Below are 17,620 nucleotides of genomic sequence, written 5' to 3' on the forward strand. Positions count from 1 at the left end.
GTAATCGGGCCGTGCCGTGCCGGCCCGCGTGCCCAGCCTCCAGGTCCAGGCACGTCCCAGGGCGTGCCACGTGCCAGGCCCGACCCGTTTAGCCCGTGCCGTGCCTGGCCCAAGGCGGGCCGTGCCGGCGTGCTCACGGGCCGGCCCGAAAAAACCGGCCCATTTGGCCAGCTATACTCCAGAGCAACTCTAGCGGACCCCTTAAATCGCCGACCCATATCGCGCGATTATAATTCGCGAAAAACGTGTTTTGCGAGCTCACGCGTGGTTTTCAGAATTAACACATATCTCACATACGATAGTAATATGAATTCAAATAATATAAAATGTGAATATTATGTATCCAAATTACAATGATTATTCAAGTCACCAAATAAAACTAACAATTCGATACAACAATTATTTCGAATACAACAATGATACCGATCACACATGAATTAAATGAAATGAATGTAAAATTGGCCGGTGCCTTTGCCTAATGTGCTCAATGCCTTTGGCCATGCCTCTGCAAATGGTGCTCAATGAGATCCTCCAGGAGTTGATGGTGGGTGTCTACATCTTCAATCTGCCGGTATGTCTGAAGGAATGCTCGTATGCGGTCATGATCTCTAGCTAGCTTCACACGGCTACCGACATTGTCGTAGAAGAACTCCAAGTTCAAGTCCCTCTCATCTTCAATGACCATGTTGTGCAGAATCACACAACATGACATGATGTTGCTCAGGTTTTTCTTGTCCCAAAAATGAGCAGGACCATGAACAATGGCAAATCTAGTTTGCAAAACCCCGAGGGCTCTTTCTATATCTTTTCGGGCAGCCTCTTGCACTTTTGCAAATTCAATATGCTTTCTAGTTTTGGGCTTTTTGATGATTTTCACTAATGTACACCAAGAGGGGTAAATACCATCTCCAAGATAGTACCCCTTTGTGTACTCATGTCCATTCACCGTGAAGTTGCAAGCAGGAGTATCACCACTAGCAAGTCTAACAAACAAATGAGACCGTTGCAACACATTGATATCATTCAAAGTACCCGACATACCAAAAAACAATGCCAAATCCATAAATACTCCGATGATACGGCCTCTAGCACAATAGTTGCCTTACGAGACTTGCCACAAAATTGCCCATGCCATGCCATCGCGCAGTTTTTCCAAGTCCAATGCATGCAATCAATGCTTCCAAGCATGCCGGGCCAACCTCACTTCTCATTTGCTCCCATCAACTTTATTGTGTCTTCCTCGTTGGGTGGACGAAGATAGACAGGACCAAAGAGACGCGGATCATCACTTTGGCAAACCTACGCACTGACTCAATTGTAGTATCTTCGCATTGGCGAAGATACTCGTCGGCAAAGTCAGCCGGAATACCATATGCAATCACACACATAGCCGCGGAGATTTTTTGGTAGGCACTAAAACCCAACAAGCCCGCGGCGTTTCTCCTTTGAGTAAAAAACCAGAAATTGGAATGCAAGGTGTTCTAGCTCAAAACAAAATCCGGCAATTGGCCTCGCAAGCTTGCACAATTTTTATGAAGAGTGATCGGCGCATTTGGTACCTTCTCCCGAAGAGATGCGGCGGATAGGTTGGATTATTCGCGAAGTAGTCTTGCATCAACATCATATTCCCGAGAGACCGGTTGCGAGGGATGCAAAGACAACCGACGGTCGAACCTCGCTGTCTTTTGCGGGTTCGATCCTCCACCTCCTTAACGGCCAGGACCGCCACGGCCATCTGCTGACGGTGGTGCTCGAGCATCGATTCCACGCCCGAGTCGTCGGACAAGGATGAATCCTCACTAGTAGAAAAAGGGCCTATTGTCCCGGTTCGTAAGGCCCATTTTGTCCCGGTTTTTGAACCGGGACTAAAGGGTCGTTACTAATGCCCAAAGCCTTTAGTCCCGGTTCTTACATAAACCGGGACAGATGGGCCTCCACGTGGCCGGTGCAGCGAGCCCAGGTAGGAGGGCCTTTAGTCCCGGTTGGTGGCACCAACCGGGACCAATAGGCATCCACGCGTCAGCGGCTGGCAGGAGCTGAGGTTTTTGTTTTTTTTCTAAAAGGGGGTGGTTTAGGGGGTAATTTAGGGTGTGTATGCTAGCTAACAGAGAGAAGTGTCCTCTCCTATTTCCATGCTTGGTTTACCAACGCTACTGCTATGCCTAAATATGGATTCGATTGAAGTGAAGGCAACAAGCATGTGGTGCATGTCGAAAGTAATATTAATCCTAACTTGATCAAGTTTGGATTAGTACTACTTTCGACATGCACCACATGCTTGTTGCCTTCACGTCAATCCAATCCTGTTCATTTCACCCACTGATATATAATAACTCTTCATGCCCGCATCATGCATCATCGTAATAATAAGTCCTACTAATCATCATCATACAACTTCTACTTGTTATTAATAACAAGTCATACGATCATCATCCTCATAGTCATCGAACCAACCCTACTTAATTGTTCTAGGCACATGATCATTAGTATTAGGTAGGACCTAAATACCCTCTTTAAGGTAAAATAGCATAAAACAATATAGACCCTGACTCTCCATTATGGAGAATGGAGATCATCCTGTCTCCAATTCTTGCGCTTCGCTTCCTTTTGCTTCCAAGAACCTCCTTACGACTGTCCATACATTTTTCCATTCTTTGATTGTCATGTCTCCACTTCTTTAAGAAATCCGGTATGGACAGTTGAGATTCGTAGGATGACCTGGCAGTATGTTCAAAACATCAAGGCGACCACCATGCTGATACATCAGATGAGGCACACAATCATTCGGGATTATCTGTTGAAAAACATAGTAATAACTTCGTAGTTAGCAATGATGTACTAGTTTGAGAAGTATGCAAAAGATGCAAGGATGTCGTAATAGTAAAAAATCTTACCAGGGTATCTCCATGGAAGTTACTGTTGTTCAACACGTGCACTAGTGGCATGTATTGACCATAATGTTGAGGAGTTTGATTGTAGAATTCTCAAGATCAGTACAAAATGCGATCAGATGATTTTTTTCTCCTGATAAGTTAATTCGCAGTCATCGTAGTGGGTTTTGTCTACCATCTTCCGCACATTCTTTGAAGAATGAAAATAAGCTGTCAATAGAAATAAGCTGTCAACTATTTTGAAATAAACAATATAAATTAGCTAATAACTATGTTTGAGAAACTCACATAGCGGTAGAATTGGAGGCGTATCAACAAAGACCCAAATGTCCAGATTGTTTTGCTCGATTTCAGGATCACCAAGATCCATGGTGACAAGCATATCCTCATGAAAACCATACATCTTGCAAAGTGCTTCCCAATTTTTGCAACCAAAATGGGCTACGCTCTCAGAATTGTACAGTTTTACTCCGAAATCCATACCATGATGGGTCCTTAGGTGAATTTTCATGGTCTTCAAAACCCATCCTCTCCACGACATAGCGTCTTGCATAGCATGGGATAAGCTAGTCGAATTGTAAAAGATGATAAGTACACGTTGAAATATATAGTTGAAGTCGTGCTTAATTACGAAAAAACACTTGTCGTCGCTGCATACCGTTTCAACATCAAAGGTCTCCTCGAGCTTAATGCTGAAGCGTCGATCTTCGTCCAGCTCAATGAACCTATCGCACAGACCTCGGTCGTCGTGGCACCAGTCGCACTCCCCCGGGAGACTTTCGTCGTCCGAGTACGACATTTCCTATGTTCATAAAAAACCTAAATTAGATCATTATTATTCATCACGGGTTGACTATTGGTCTGTCGAGTCTTTTCTTGAAAACACTCAACTCACGTGGTGTACATATATTCGACCGTCGGTGATGGTAGCTCCTCCTTTCATCCCCGAGTGCATTACACCAAGTTGTCTAGCACACGGGAATGAGGGAGAAGCTACCCCCACGATAACAATCGGGATTCTTCGTCCTCTCATATATATATGGTGGAGACTCTTCCTCACGGATTCCTCTCTGACATTGCTACCGTCGGTGATGGTAGCTCCTTCTTTCGTTCCCGAGTGCATTACACCAAATTGTGTAGCACGCGGGAACGAAGGAGAAGCTACCCCCATGACAACAGTCGGGATTCTTCGTCCTCTCATATATGATGGAGACTCGACAGACTTAAAGTCGACCCAAAATATCATTTAATTATCTTTCTAAAAAAGGACATATCGTCCTCTCATATATAGGACTCATATTGACATGGAGATTTGGCTGGTCTCACCTCAAGGTCGGAGGGGGGGTTGGTGACGGGGACGACGGCGGGTATGATGGAGGGGCTCTCCTAGATTTCTGCAAAAACATAAACCCTATAAGCTATCAACTAATCAAATGCATACGCCTTGCATAGTGCTCTGTAATTTTAGCATTCAAAGTAGGAGTACTTTTTCAATTTGAGCATTCAATAAGCAAAACCAAATCGTAAAATAAAGTAGTATTCAAATTAGCATGCATTCAATTATAAGCAAAACTACATCATCTCTTGCGTCCGTACATCGTCGAATATTATCACTAATACACCTCGAATACTATCATACATATAGCATCGTTAATACAGTTAGAACCGTAGCGCCCGACGGGTATCGGCGCGGACCGTGGACACCCAAAGAGAAGGAACCATCATAGGATCATAGCTCCAGTGAGATCCTTGAAGAACCTGCCAGGTATTGTCGGACCTGCCCTCCAACGCAACCATGTAGCGACGGACGTGCTCGTCCTCCTCGCTGACACGGTGACGTACCACCTCCGTGGTGTCTGGAAGCCTTGGCACCGTCACTGGCCCACGCGACCGCCACCAAACAAGGATCGGGTCAACGACGGGCTGGCTCCTCACCAACCTACGCCCCCCCGGAAGGTAGCACTTCCCAATACCAGCCTGGCGGAGCCCAGTCCCGGACATGGCCCCTCTGATCAAGCCGGCCTCCTCCGCCGAGTCGACGACGAGGATGCAGGATAGGCATCGTCGACGTCGATGCAGGAATAATTGCTTGAACTAAAAAAACAAACTAGTCCTATTAATTTTCTTGCTAAAAATAAACTACTTCTATATATAGTAAAATAAAGTAGTTTTATTAAATAAAACTAGTTCAACTACTACTAAGCACTTAATTACTATAAATAAAATAAAGTAGCTAGTACTTACTAAAAATAAACTACTTCTATGTATAGTAAAAATTAAGTAGTTTTATTAAATCAACTAGTTCAACTACTAATTAAGCACTTACTATAAATAAAATAAAGTAGTACTTATAATAAATAAAATAAAGTAGTTTTATTAAATCAACTAGTTCAACTACTAAGCACTTACAAAAAATAAATTTGTTTAACAAGTTCTATTATCTATCAACCCCCCCCCCCCCCATGTCGAAGTTATCGGGGAGGGGTTATATCGACAACGACATACCCGATAAAAAATAAGAAGAGGAAGAAGAATAAAAAAAGAGGAGAAGAAGAAAGGAATAGAGGAGAAGATCGAAGAAAAAAAAGAGGAGAAGAAGACAGGAATAGAGGAGAGCCTCTATTCCTTTCTTTTTCTCCTCTTTTTTTTCTTTTTTTTCTCTTCTTATTTATTTCTCCACTTCTTCCTCTCCTCTTCTTCTCCTTCTTCCTCTTCTTATTTTCCTTTTTCCTCTCCTTCTTTTTCTACTTCTTCCTTCTTCCTCTTTTCTTCCTTTTCATTATTTTACTTTTTCCTCTCCGATCCACTAACCTAGAATGTACGATCCTAAAATGCACTAACAGTAGAACTAATAACCTAAAATGCACTAAATCAACTAACCCTTAAATGTAACTTTTGCAACACAATTTTTTCCTCTCCTCTTCTAACCATAACATTGAAGAAAAACAAAACTATACAGCCTAAAAATGCTATGAACAAAAAAAACTATGAACACATACACATACATCCATCCATATACATGCATATCCATACATACATACATACATACAAAAAAACAGGGGCAGCGGCGGCGCAGGGGCGGCAACAGCGCACAGATCGGGATGGGAAGGGGCTCACTAGGGGCTCAAGGCAAGACGGCGACGAGGCCGGTGACGAGGACGACGACGAGGCCGGCGACGATGACAGCGACGAGGACGGCGGGCTCGTGGGAGGGGTACGCGCGCGGTGAGGGCTCGGGGAGGAGCGGCTCGGGGGCGGTGACGGCGACGGCGAGGACGACGTCAACGGCGGGTCAGGAGCGCGGCGACGGCGTCGGGGCAGGGGCTAGGGGCGGCGACGGCGACGACGACGCGGAACGGCCTGGCGGCGTTGGGGGGAATGGGAGCAGTTGGCGAAATTTCCACAAGTGCTACCTTATATAGCAAAATCAATGGTCCCGGTTCGTGGCACCAACCGGGACGAATGCCCACCTATGGTTCCGGTTGGTGGCACGAACCGGGATCATAGGTCACTTTTCGGCAGCCCAAAGGGCGGGAAACAGAGGCCTATGGTCCTGGTTGGTGGCACGAACTGGGACCATAGGTTGGCATTGGTCCCGGTTGGTGCCATGAACCGAGACCATAGCCAGCCTATGGTTCCGGTTGGTGCCATGAACTGAGACCATAGCCAGCCTATGGTTCCGGTTGGTGGCACGAACCGGGACCATAGGCCTTGTGCTGGCACGCTGCGGTGGGAAGTTTAGTCCCACCTCGCTAGTTGAGAGGGGCTCGGGGTGGTTTATAAGCTTTGCTGCTGCCACCATCTCGAGCTCCTCTCTATTGCAGGCTTACGGGCCTAATCTCTACTTTGCCATGCCTGTTGGGCCTATTGGGCCTTTTGCGGGCCTGAATCCTGGCCCATTGTAGGGTTTCTAGTCGTATTCAGGCCGTGGAGGGCCAGTAGGTGGCATTTTTTTCTTTTTATTTTTTTATTTCTACTTAAAACTAAATACTTATAGTTTTAGTGATTTATTTTTGCTTTTAGGTCACAAAAATTATAAACTTTCTGTTAGTGCCATTAGTTTTGAAATTTGTTTTTTTAATGTATGTGAATCACTAGTTTTATGAATAACTTTACTATAAAAATAGATTTTTGAGTGATTCTTTTTCCTGCTGTTTAATATTACTGTGTTTTATCATTATACTCAATTTGGTAATTTTAGGTTATTTTTATCTGTTTTAATCAAAAACAAATTTTGTTAATTTTTTTGCTATTAAAATCTTTTTAGTTGATTCTTTTTGCTATTGAAGAATATTATAGTTTTTTTAGTTGATCATAACATAATATTTTAATTGATTTTAGTATTTTAGTTGATCATAACAAATATTAAAGTTTTATGCATTTTGTTATTTTTCATGCATTTACTGATTTTTTTGAGCTATAAGACCCTGAAATTGAAAAGCATTTCAAATGAACTCCGAAAAGGTTGAAAATTGGCTTGGTATTATCATTTCACCCACATAGCATGTGCAAGAAAGTTGAGAGGGTTACGGCAAAAACTAGATGCACTTCGTGTACAAAACGGACAATCTCTTTCGAAGTATCAGGGTTTCAGATGAAAACTCATCTGTTACAAAGGGATTTCATTTTTTTGAACTTATTTGAACTCCAGACTTCTTGTGTGTTCAAAATGCACCATTCAAAGCAACATCATCAATTTTCAACCCTTTCTGACTTCATTTGTTATTTTTCATGCATTTACTGCTTTTTTAGCTATAAGACCCGGAAATTGAAAAGCATTTCAAATGAACTCCGATAAGGTTGCAAATTGGCATGGTATCATCATTTCACACGGAAACTCGTCTGTTACAACATGCATTTCATTTCTTCACATGTAACTGCAGTGATATTCTAGATCAATGGCATCATCATAATAGTTGTAGAGAGAAAGTCTTCATTTTTTCTTCGCTTGTGCCGTTTTCTTATTGCGCCGTAACCATGGATAATCTTCATCGTTTATTAGGATGCTTGGGTCAGCCTTGACATTGAAGAGAGGAATTTCATGAAACTTTTCATAATCTTCAGACATGTCTGTCTTGCCCTCCACTCCCACGATGTCCCTTTTTCCTGAAAGAACTATGTGGCGCTTTGGCTCATCGTATGATGTATTTGCTTTCTTATCTTTTCTTTTTCTCGGTTTGGTAGACATGTCCTTCACATAGATAACCTGTGCCACATCATTGGCTAGGACGAACGGTTCGTCTGTGTACCCAAGATTGTTCAGATCCACTGTTGTCATTCCGTACTGTGGGTCTACCTGTACCCTGCCTCCTGACTGATTGACCCATTTGCACTTAAACAAAGGGACCTTAAAATCATGTCCGTAGTCAAGTTCCCATATGTCCACTATGTAACCATAATATGTGTCCTTTCCCCTGTTGGTTGCTGCATCAAAGCGGACGCCGCTATTTTGGTTGGTGCTCTTTTGATCTTGGGCGATCGTGTAAAATGTATTCCCATTTATCTCGTATCCTTTGTAAGTCAATACAGTCGAAGATGGTCCCTTGGACAACGAGTACAGCTCATCATAAACACTGCTGTCACCTCTGAGACGTGTTTCCAATCAACTGTTGAAAGTCCTGATGTGTTCACATGTAATCCAGTCGTCACACTGCTCCGGCTGTTTGGAGCGCAGATTGTTCTTGTGTTCATCGACATACGGGGTCACCAAGGTAGAGTTCTATAGAACTGTGTAGTGAGCTTGAGACCAAGAATGCCCGTCCCTGCATATTATTGAGTCCGCTCCAAGCGTGCCTTTTCCAGTCAGTCTCCCCTCATACCGCGATTTAGGGAGACCTGTCTTCTTAAGGCCAGGAATGAAGTCAACACAAAACCCAATGACATCCTCTATTTGATAGCCCATGGAGATGCTTCCTTCTGGCCTAGCGCGGTTACGGACATATTTCTTTAGGACTCCCATGAACCTCTCAAGGGGAACATATTGTGTAGAAATACGGGGCCCAAAATGACAATCTCGTCGACTAGATGAACTAGGATGTGCGTCATGATATTGAAGAAGGATGGTGGGAACACCAGCTCGAAACTGACAAGACATTGCGCCACATCACTCCTTAGCCTTGGTATGATTTCTGGATCGATCACCTTCTGAGAGATTGCATTGAGGAATGCACATAGCTTCACAATGGCTAATTGGACGTTTTCCGGTAGAAGCCCCCTCAATGCAACCGGAAGCAGTTGCGTCATAATCACATGGCAGTCATGAGACTTTAGGTTCTGGAACTTTTTCTCTGGCATATTTATTATTCCCTTTATATTCGACGAGAAGCCAGTCGGGACCTTCATACTAAGCAGGCATTCAAAGAAGATTTCCTTCTGTTCTTTGGTAAGAGCGTAGCTGAGAGGACCTTCATACTGCTTTGGAGACATGCCGTCTTTTTCGTGCAAACGTTGCAGGTCCTCCCGTGCCTCAGTTGTGTCTTTTGTCTTCCCATACACGCCCAAGAAGCCTAGCAGGTTCACACAAAGGTTCTTCGTCACGTGCATCACGTCGATCGAAGAGCGGACCTCTAGGTCTTTCCAGTAGGGTAGGTCCCAAAATATAGATTTCTTCTTACACATGGGTGCGCGTCCCTCAGCGTCATTTGGAAAAGCTAGTCCACAGGGACCCTTTCCAAAGATTACGTGTAAATCATTGACCATAGAAAGTACGTGATCACCGGTACACATGGCGGGCTTCTTCCGGTGATCTGCCTCGCCTTTGAAATGATTGCCTTTCTTTCGACATTGATGGTTGGTCGGAAGAAAACGACGATGGCCCAGGTACACATTCTTCCTGCATTTGTCCAGGTATATACTTTCGGTGTCAGCTAAACAGTGCGTGCATGCGTGGTATCCCTTGTTTGTCTGTTCTGAAAGGTTACTGAGAGCGGGCCAATCGTTGATGGTTACAAACAGCAACGCGTGCAGGTTAAATTCCTCCTGTCTGTGCTCATCCCACGCACGTACACCATTTCCATTCCACAGCTGTAAAAGTTCTTCAACTAATGGCCTTAGGTACACATCAATGTCGTTGCCGGGTTGCTTAGGGCCTTGGATGAGAACTGGCATCATAATGAACTTCCGCTTCATGCACATCCAAGGAGGAAGGTTATACATACATAGAGTCACGGGCCAGGTGCTGTGATTGCTGCTCTGCTCCCCAAAAGGATTAATGCCATCCGCGCTTAAAGCAAACCATACGTTCCTTGGGTCACCTGCAAACTCAGCCCAGTACTTTCTCTCGATTTTTCTCCACTGCGACCCGTCAGCGGGTGCTCTCAACTTCCCGTCTTTCTTACGGTCGTCACTGTGCCATCGCATCAACTTGGCATGCTCTTTGTTTCTGAACAGTCGTTTCAACCGTGGTATTATAGGAGCATACCACATCACCTTCACAGGAACCCTCTTCCTGCGGGGCTCGCCGTCAACATCACCAGGGTCATCTTGTCTGATCTTATACCGCAATGCACCGCATACCGGGCATGCGTTCAAATCCTTGTACGCACCGCAGTAGAGGATGCAGTCATTAGGGCATGCATGTATCTTCTGCACCTCCAATCCTAGAGGGCATACGACCATCTTTGATGCGTATGTACTGCCGGGCAATTCGTTATCCTTTGGAAGCTTCTTCTTCAATATTTTCAGTAGCTTCTCAAATCCTTTGCCAGCCACAACATTCTCTGCCTTCCACTGCAGCAATTCCAGTACGGTACCGAGCTTTGTGTTGCCATCTTCGCAATTGGGGTACAACCCTTTTCTGTGATCCTCTAACATGCGATCGAACTTCAGCTTCTCCTTTTGACTTTCGCATTGCGTCCTTGCATCGACAATGACCTAGCGGAGATCATCATCATGGGGCACATCGTCTGGTTCCTCTTGATCTTCAGCAACTTCCCCCGTTGCAGCATCATCGGGCACATCGTCTGGTTCCTCTTCATCTTCAGCAGCTTCCCCCGTTGCAGCATCACCGTATTCAGGGGGCACATAGTTGTCATCGTCCTCTTCTTCTTCGTTGTCTTTCATCATAACCCCTATTTCTCCGTGCCTCGTCCAAACATTATAGTGTGGCATGAAACCCTTGTAAAGCAGGTGGGTGTGAAGGATTTTCCGGTCAGAGTAAGACTTCGTATTCCCACATTTAGGGCATGGACAACACATAAAACCATTCTGCTTGTTTGCCTCAGCCACTTCGAGAAAATCATGCACGCCCTTAATGTACTCGGAGGTGTGTCTGTCACCGTACATCCATTGTCGGTTCATCTGCGTGCATTATATATAATTATGTGTGTCAAAAGTAAGAAAATTAGACAAGTATCTATGTAAAGTAAGAATTTTTTTCTTTCGGAAAGAAGATAAGAACAAGAGGCTCACCACGGTGGTGCCGGCGACGAGATCGGCGCGGGCGATCGACGGCGGTGAAGACGGGGACGGGGCGTGACGGCCCGCTAATATAAACCTAGACAAATCTCGGGAAAAATGGAGCTCGGAGGTCGAGCTTCGAGAGGAGAAAGCTTAACTAGTGTGGCTCGGGCATTTCATCGAACACCTCATGTGCATAGGAGGTGAGCTGGAGCACCCAATGCCCTCCCCTCGCCGGCCAGCAAAAAACAGAGCACTGTGGAGTGCTCTGCCGCGGCGATGGGGTATATATAGGCAACTCATTTGTCCCAGTTCATGGCCGGAACCGGTACTAAAGGCACCCCTTCTGTCCCGGTTCGTGCCACGAACCGGGACCAATGTATGTGGGCTAGGAGCGAGGCCTATTGGTCCCGGTTCGTGCCAGGAACCGGGAAAAATGGGTGCAGACGAACCGGGACCAATGCCCACGAGGCCCCGGCCGGCCCCCTGGGCTCATGAACCGGGACTAATGCACCCCATGGGTCCCGGTTCGTGCCGAACCGGGACTAATGCACTGGCCAGGCCCGAACGAGAGCCCTGTTTTCTACTAGTGCCTCGAGCGAAAATTGCTCGCACGGTCTCGAACCAATCTATAAAAACGGAATCGAAGCTTGCATCAATGAGATTTCTACGACCAAGCTAAAAAGAGGAAGAAAAAGGGGGCTCACCGGGGCGGCGGCGAATCCGAGGCTGGCGTCCAGGGCGGGCGGTGGCTCGAGGCGGTCGATCTGGGGTGGTGAAGACATCGCAGTGGCTCGGCTCGTCGGATCCGGGCAGCTGGCGGCTCGAGGCCGTCGATCCGGGGCGGGTGGCGGCTCAAGGCGGTCGATCCGGGGCGGGCGGCGGCTCGAGGCGGTCGATTCGGGGCGACGGAGACGTCGCAGTGGCTCGGCTCGTCGGATCCGGGGCGGCCGGCGCGATTCTGCTGGACGAAATGGCCGGAATCGCATGCAGCGACGACGGTGGCGGGCGGCTGCGGGAGGGGATGTGGGGAGCGCGCGCTGAAATGTCCCTCCCGCCAACCGCTTTTGCGGGATACAAGGCACCGACGGGTCTGGGGGGGGGCTGCGTTTTCGCGGGTCGGAAGGGGGATTTTATCGTGCCCCTCAAAAACAATTACGGGCCGGGCGATTTTAAGGTTTCTGTTCGGGTCACTTTCTTTGACCAAAACCGTAAACTGACGGTTATTTTGCAGGTCGGTGCGATTTAAGGGTTTGCTAGAGTTGCTCTTAGAGCATCTCTAGAAAGTTTTTCTTCATATATATTATCAATTTTTCAGCAGATTGTGTATATTCTTACGAATAATTGCAGGTGGACATGCGGCCACGCACTGTGGAAATCCACACCGCATGCCCTCTCGTGGTTCGTGCAAACCTGAATACGCGCAAGTTGTATAACGATTCCAGCCTCTCATATAACACTCTGTATCCCACGTATTTTTTCAACTCGCATGCGCAGTAGATGGTCCGCAAGGCGTGAGCGGGGCATTGAACCGAGTATCGTGCTTGCTCAAATCATATTCTCACTTCTCGTTCATCTCTCTTAGTTCACAACCGTGTGTTCATCCTCGGCGTCGCGAACCTGCTCCTCATGGCCATTATTATAAAGCTCTGCCCCAAATTTTCTCTCTTGTTGCTTTACGTATTTGCATGTAGTATCTGCCAGTGCATGTCGTGCGGTACGTACGTAGCATCATGGCCTATTGTTTCGAATCAAAAGTGATCGAGTGTCTTGATCGATGGTTACAGGCCCCTTTTGTACATCCCGAAGAGACACGACGATCCATCGCTAGGGGGCGTCGGTTCCAGGGAATCAAAGGGAGGAGTCCGTTGCGGGAACAACCGCACGACGGTTGGGCAAGGGGAGATTTCCCCCTAATTACATAATTAGTTTAACACTCTTCCTAATCTATGCTTGACCATGTAGAATCATCTTCACGATTGTCCGGGAAGCTCTATGATCTCAAAAGATTCTCCTTCAAAAATTCTTCATAAAATCTTTGATGCGATCCTGAAACATAAACTCACAAAGAGATAGCATAATGTGATGTCATTCAAATAAGGATATCTCAAGAAGAGACTCCCCTGACACCTGCAAGTCCCTAAGTCGTCGCATACCAATTCCATGAACATATTTCTGGAATGCTGAATTTGGTAGAGACATGGTAAATAAATCAGTAAAGTTGTCGCATGATTTGACTTGCAGAATGCTTATCTCCCCGCTTTTCTGAAGATTATGGGGGGGAAACCATTTAGGAGAAATATGCTTGGTGATATTACTCTTGATGTATCATGTTTGCATCTGTGCAACACAGGACGGATTATCTTCATAGATAATGGTAGGTGATTCTATCGAACCAATTCCACATGACTGTTGTATGTGGTTTATCATTCTGTGAAGGCATACACATTTGCATGTTGCTTCAAATAATGAAATTATTTCAGAATGATTGGTAGAAGTTGCCACCAGAGTCTGTTTTGAAGACTTCCATGATATAGCAGTGCCACCATGTAGGAACACGAAGCCGGTCTGTGATCTGGCATTATGGGGATCAGACCAATAGCCGGCTGCATATCCAATCATATTGGGGTCCTGATTTTTTTGGAACTGGAAAAATAGACCAAGATCCTTTCCGAAGAAGGAACTCGCTGAGTCGGTTGTACCACATCCATCCCGACTGCCTTAAGCCATATAATGACTTATTCAGCTTTACACAATATATGTTGAGTTTTGCATTTTTATTCGGGACAGAGATTCCATCAGGAACCTTCATATATATGTCCGAATCTAGTGACCCGTAAAGATATACGGTCACGACGTCCATCAACTACATAGATAGACGATTTTGCACTGCCAAGGATGTAAGATATCGGAAAGTGGTTGCACTCATTACTGGAGAATATGTTGCAGTGAAATCAATGCCGGGTTTCTACGTGAAACCTTGTGCTACGAGTCTTGCTTTATATCTCACCACCTCATTGTTCTCATTCCTTTTCCGGAGAAAAACCCATTTGAATCCCACAGGGAAAACACTGGGAGGTGTCGGTATTGCTTCAGTGAATACCTTTCTTTTGTTAAGCGAGGCAATTTCTATTTGGATTGCATCCTTCCACTTAGGTCAGTCGGAGCGCTTTTGGCACTCAACGATAGACCTTGGTGAAAGATCGTGGATGTCGCCTAGAGGGTGGGGGGTGAATAGGCGCTTTAAAATAATTACGGTTGAGGCTTGAACAAATGCGGAATAAACCTAGCGGTTAATTTGTCAAGCACAAAACCTACAACAACTAGGCTCACCTATGTGCATCAACAACTTATGCTAAGCAAGAAAAACTACTTAGGTGATAGCAAGATATATGACAAGAAACAATATGGTTATCACAAAGTAAAGTGCATAAGTAAAGGGCTCGGGTAAGAGATAACCGAGGCACGCGGAGACGACGATGTATCCCGAAGTTCACACCCTTGCGGATGCTAATCTCCGTTTGGAGCGGTGTGGAGGCACAATGCTCCCCAAGAAGCCACTAGGGCCACCGTAATCTCCTCACGCCCTCGCACAATGCAAGATGCCGTGATTCCACTAAGGGACCCTTGAGGGCGGTCACCGAACCCGTACAAATGGCAACCCTTGGGGGCGGTCACCGAACCCGTACACTTTGGCAACCCTTGGGGGCGGTCACCGAAACCCGTCAAATTGCTCGGGGCGATCTCCACAACCTAATTGGAGACCCCGACGCTTGCCCGGAGCTTTACACCACAATGATTGAGCTCCGAACACCACCAACCGTCTAGGGCGCCCAAGCACCCAAGAGGAACAAGCTCAAGGGTACCAAGCACCCAAGAGTAATAAGCTTCTCAACTTGTAACTTCCACGTATCACCGTGGAGAACTCAAACTGATGCACCAAATGCAATGGCAAGGGCACACGGAGTGCCCAAGTCCTTCTCTCTCAAATCCCACCAAAGCAACTAATGCTAGGGAGGAAAATGAGAGGAAGAACAAGAAGGAGAACACCAAGAACTCCAAGAACTAGATCCAAGGGGTTCCCCTCACATAGAGGAGAAAGTGATTGGTGGAAATGTGGATCTAGATCTCCTCTCTCTTTTCCCTCAAAAACTAGCAAGAATCCATGGAGGGATTGAGAGTTAGCAAGCTCGAAGAAGGTCAACAATGGGGGAAGAACACGAGCTCAAAAGGATAAGGTTCATTGGGGAAGAAGACCCCCTTTTATAGGAGGGGGAAAATCCAACCGTTATGCTCACAGCCTGCACCGACCGGTACCACCGCTCCTACGAGCGGTACTACCGCTAGGGCGGCAGAAGCCCAATGAAACAACACTGCAAACGGGCAACAGGGAGGTACTACTGCAGGAGCGGTAGTACTACCTGCCCTTGCGGAACTACCGCGCGACCACGGAAGTAAAAATAACTGCCGCGCCTACAACCGCTGGAGCTAGCTACGAGAAAAAGGCGGCATGGTACTACCGCTCACAGGGAGCGGTACTACCGCGCAAGGGCGGATGTAAAAAATTACATCCGCGCCTACTACCGCACGCAATCAGCGACAGGATGCGAGGCAGCGGTACTACCGCTCACCAGGAGCGGTGCGTAGGACGCGGAAGTAAAAAATTACTTCCGCGCCTACTTCCGTGCGCGCCAGTGTTCTGGGCTAGAGGCAGCAGTACTACCGCTCACAGGAGCGGTACTACCGCCGGCCCCTGCGGTACTACCGCTCCCTTGAGTAGTACTACCGCACGCCACAGAGGCTTTAGCACTTGGATGCCTTCAAAACGCAGCTAAAGACAACAGATGGATCCAATAAAACCAGAACTGCCATAACTTCTGCAAATGAGCTCCGAATTGAGCAAACTCAAGCTTGTTGGTTATAGTAAGAAGAGGCAGGGGAGGTATGCCTAACACATAGAGGAGTGAAACCTCCAACAGAGAAGAACCGACATAACCTCCAACATCGAAAACATCATAGAAGATGCAAGTGAACTCTGTTTTCGATGAACCCGAGCTTGTCAACAAGATGACCAAAAGCTCCAAAACTCACAAAGAGAAGCAAACAAGAACCAAGAAAGATGATGCAAGGATGAAATTGTTTGAGCTCTCTACGAATGATACGATCAAGCTACTCATCGAGAGCCCCCCTTGATAGTACGACAATCGATCCTATAACCCAGTCTCCCAACTACCACCATGAGACCGGTAAAACAGAAAACCTATCAAGGGCAAACCTTTGCCTTGTACATGGTCCACTTGAGCTAGATGAAGACGATCTTGACTCCCTCAAGTTGGACCACCTTTCTTGATTGCGTTGGCTCGATGAAGACTAGTTGATTGCTCCCCCATACTCCACTATGGGTGAGCCACTCTTCCGAACATCTTCACAAGTCCATTGTCACCACAATGGACGACAAGCTTCAAGCATTTGATCTCTTCGTGATGCTTCCTTGAACTTGCACACCGCAACCTAACCCCACAAAGAACTCTCACGAAGATCATGGGTTAGTACAGAAAGCGTAATTGACAATGCTTACCATACCATGGGATCGCTTGATCCCTCTCGGTACATCTTCTACGCTTTGTGTGTTGATCAACTTGATTCACTCTTTTACTTAGTCTTGATCAACCTCTCACAAGACCAATCTTTAGGTAATTCCTTGAATAGCACCTTGGTCATCACAAACTCTCCTTGAAACCAACAAATGTACTCCAAGAAAAGCCTATGGACAAAACCTTCAAATATAACTCAAGGTAACCATTAGTCCTTCGAGATTGTCATCAATTACCAAAACCAAACATGGGGGCACCGCATGTTCTTTCACTTGGATCATGATCAGTGAGAAGGATATCTGCAATCTTTTCAGCAAAATATATGTCGACAGTCGTAGTCTTACGGTCAAATGATTCTCCAGAATCAACATAGTTGATGGAAATTTCCTGCACCCCTAGTGACTCTTCATGATTTCCCAATACGATTGAGTCTGGGTGTTCTGATGTCCCAGCTAGTTTGTGCATACTGGAGCTGGGTTGTGGAGGTTGCCTTTCCACTGGGTGTATACAACCCATCAGGTGTTTGTCAATGTTGAGTTGACCTGCATTTACTGACTCCGAGGTTTTTCTCCTCGATTTCCTTTGCTGCTTGCTAGAAGCATGCTCCGGTCAGAGGCCGTACTACTCCCCCTCTTTTTAGGAATAGGGAGTTGAGTGGTTTTTATTGGTACTCCACTCTTTCTGGTGCGTTTCTGGCCGGATTTAGGATTTTGTAACACCTTCAAATCAGTAAATGAA

Source organism: Aegilops tauschii, chromosome 5, assembly GCF_002575655.3.
Source record: "Aegilops tauschii subsp. strangulata cultivar AL8/78 chromosome 5, Aet v6.0, whole genome shotgun sequence".
In the NCBI taxonomy this organism is placed as follows: domain Eukaryota; kingdom Viridiplantae; phylum Streptophyta; class Magnoliopsida; order Poales; family Poaceae; genus Aegilops; species Aegilops tauschii.